Source organism: Psammomys obesus, unplaced genomic scaffold (assembly GCF_907164565.1).
Source record: "Psammomys obesus unplaced genomic scaffold, mPsaObe1.curated_primary_1811, whole genome shotgun sequence".
NCBI classification, from domain to species: domain Eukaryota; kingdom Metazoa; phylum Chordata; class Mammalia; order Rodentia; family Muridae; genus Psammomys; species Psammomys obesus.
Genome location: NW_026596085.1, coordinates 9,278,961 through 9,281,795, shown reverse-complemented (window position 1 = coordinate 9,281,795; position 2,835 = coordinate 9,278,961). Strand labels below are relative to the sequence as shown.

The following is a 2,835-nucleotide window of genomic DNA, read 5'->3' as shown; positions in this document are numbered from 1 at the left end:
GAAGGAAGGAAGGAAGGAAGGAAGGAAGGAAGGAAGGAAGGAAGGAAAGAAGGAAGGAAAGAAGGAAGCAGGGTAGGGCTGATGCAGTAGCTCAGTGGCGGAGAACTTGCTTAGATGTATGTGGCAGGTTTGATTCCTTGCATTGGAGCGCATATGCTTGGCAACAAATTGAATATAATGGTTTCCTTTGTGATCTGTAGAAAATGATTATGTATTGAAAACACCACTCTGTGAAGAGATGGAGAGTGGTGATGACTCATGTGACACATGCTGCATAACATTTGTGATTGAACCTCACAGTCCATAATGCTATGTCAACAATGTAGGATGATCATACATGGCCAGAAAGGAGAAGAGTGTAGTAACTATACAATCACTATCTTTTGAAGTGACCACTGAGAGGAACGGAGAATGAAGGGAACACTGCTTTCCAACACTGCCACAGGGGGCGTAAGCAGGTGAAATCACTGTTTGTTAGTATATGTATCTGTGAACGTCATTTACAGAAGAAGACAGAGTGAAATCACTGTACAGAAAGAATCATATTAAGCATCCTTGTATTCTTGTATTCTTTCCAACTATCACTTATGCTCATTTTAGTCTCAAATGTGCTTGCAGATATTAGCCAACATATCCACATTCTACTGCAGTTTTATGATCACGATAACCTCAAGGTATATTTCCTATTACTATCAAGGCTAAAATTGAATCCTGGGTGATTTGAGAAGAAATGAGTAAAGATGTCTTCTATAGACACAGGTAGAGAATTGATCTAACACTTGATGGTTAGATCAATGGTTAGGGAAGCATGATAGGAAGTTAGCGTTTAAAGAAAAACCTGAAACCTAATGGGGAGTGTTGCAAACTCTGCTCCTCTCCCCTTTAAACACCTCCAGCGATGATTCTGGACGAGGGTTCCCAGTGAGAACCAGTAAAGAGAAGAGCTCAGTGGGCTGAAGGTACACTCGTCTGCTGAATTTTGCCTGACACTGGGCATCAAGTACAATAAGTAATATTTGAAGAGGCAATGTGCCAGCTGCCACTGGGTTAGTAAAATTACCCAGCTCTCTAGGGAGTCTTCACTGACCACCTGGACAAGTTGCCTTCCTGCCCTAAGGTAAGAAGACAGAGGCTGAAGGTACTAGAGAAAGCGGTGCCTGCAAGCAGTGTTGGGTTGTAAGAGGACTCCGCGTGGGAACTCCATAGGAGAAGCCTAAAGAATAAGCAGTCAGCCAGCGTTCCTAGGGAAGAGGATACGATGTACGTGGACTTTCATTTCCCTAAATGAAGAAGAGAGGTTTAAGTGAGGTTACTTTAAACACTTTGTCCACCTTGAGCATCTGTGGCTTGATGCTGTGTCTAGAACACAAAGGATGAGAAGTACTGTCCCCGTGAACTACAGTGGAAGTCCAAAGGTAGCCAAGGTCTCAGTAAAGTTTGTAGCTGCGAGCCAGGTATCACCACATCCGTATCTTTGAAGTCGACTTGTAATTGATAGTCTGTACTCAAAATCTCTCTGCTACCACACACTGCATTCCCACATGCCTATGAAGCATGTTCCTACAGTTCAGGGTGTCCGCAACAACGTATCACCTTTCCTCATTCAGTTACTGCATTTCCTGATGTGAACAGTACCTTTTACCTGGCCTTCTCCCTGGCTCCTCATACAGATGCTTCAGATTCTCAGAAGACTTCTTTCCCTTTTAGCTCCTGGTTAATCTGTTACTTTTAATTCCTATTGATTTTTCTCTTGATTATGTCGAGAATCTATCTCATCTTCTAAATCTCCAATGTCACCAGCATAGTCCAGGCATCTCTCACGGAAATCTGTAACAGCTGGTCTTCCTATTTGACTGCATGGTGTTTGAGGACCCAAACATCAAGAGAGACGGTATAGCATGAAAATTTTGGGCAAGTCACTCCTCTGGTTAAAATCTCTCCGTGCATGCATGTTCATGTTCTCACGATGAAGAACAAAAAGCTGTGACATTTTGGATGATCTGGCCTTTTCATGGCCTCACTTTAATCTACTGCACTCTCACTGGCCCATGGTTATAGTCTTTTTTTTTTTTTAATCATGTCTGCTGCTATTCTTGATGGGGTTACTCCACTTGCCTTTCCAGGGCTCAGCTCACACACTCCTCCCCCAAAGCCAGCCTCCTCTGAGCCCCACTATTTCAATCTTCCCTTCTGTTACTGTTTTTAATAATTACATCAGAAGCCTTAACACTTACCAGGAACTTATACATGCAAGCACTCTTTCAGGCATTTTCTACATGTTACTTCATCTTTGCTACAACCTTATAGGTCCTCGCTCTGTAAGTATCCCATAGATGCTTTCAAGTGCATCAAGAATGTGTGAGATAAAATCATAGTTCATGGGTACCTTGAGGTTCTGGAACTGTTTGCTTAAGGAAATAGCTGTTTCTAAAGATCTTCAGGTGCTAGCGTGTGTATATTAAGGCTATGCTACAAATAACCAATCAGCCAGGGTTTGAGAAAAACATTCCTTAGGAAAGGTCCGAATTCTCAAAGCTGTCCAAACCTGTCTCAAAGCTTTCAGTAACTCACCTGTACCTTCTTCAGTCCACCTGGCAGTCCTTTCATTATCACACAATGTTCACACCGTTAGACTTCCAGAGCTCTCAGGCCAAACTTGGACATGCTGTTTTCTTTCCCATCCACTTCCTCCTCCTGACCCCTCCGGAAGAGCAACAGTGCTGGGGAACTTCTTGCTACGTTTGATGCAAGGAGTGCTAGTCATGGACCTCAGTGGAAAACGCATGTCCAGTGAGCATGTGCAGTGAGCATGTGCAGTGAGCATGTGCAGTGAGC

General features: G+C 43.4%; 1 protein-coding gene across 1 annotated transcript in view; it reads right to left on the bottom strand.

The window, feature by feature from the left end:
* The window catches only part of Slc2a13 (solute carrier family 2 member 13), a 263,691-nt gene that overhangs the window by 67,197 nt on the left and 193,659 nt on the right, over positions 1 to 2,835 (bottom strand). The gene's annotated exons all lie outside the window — the stretch shown is intronic.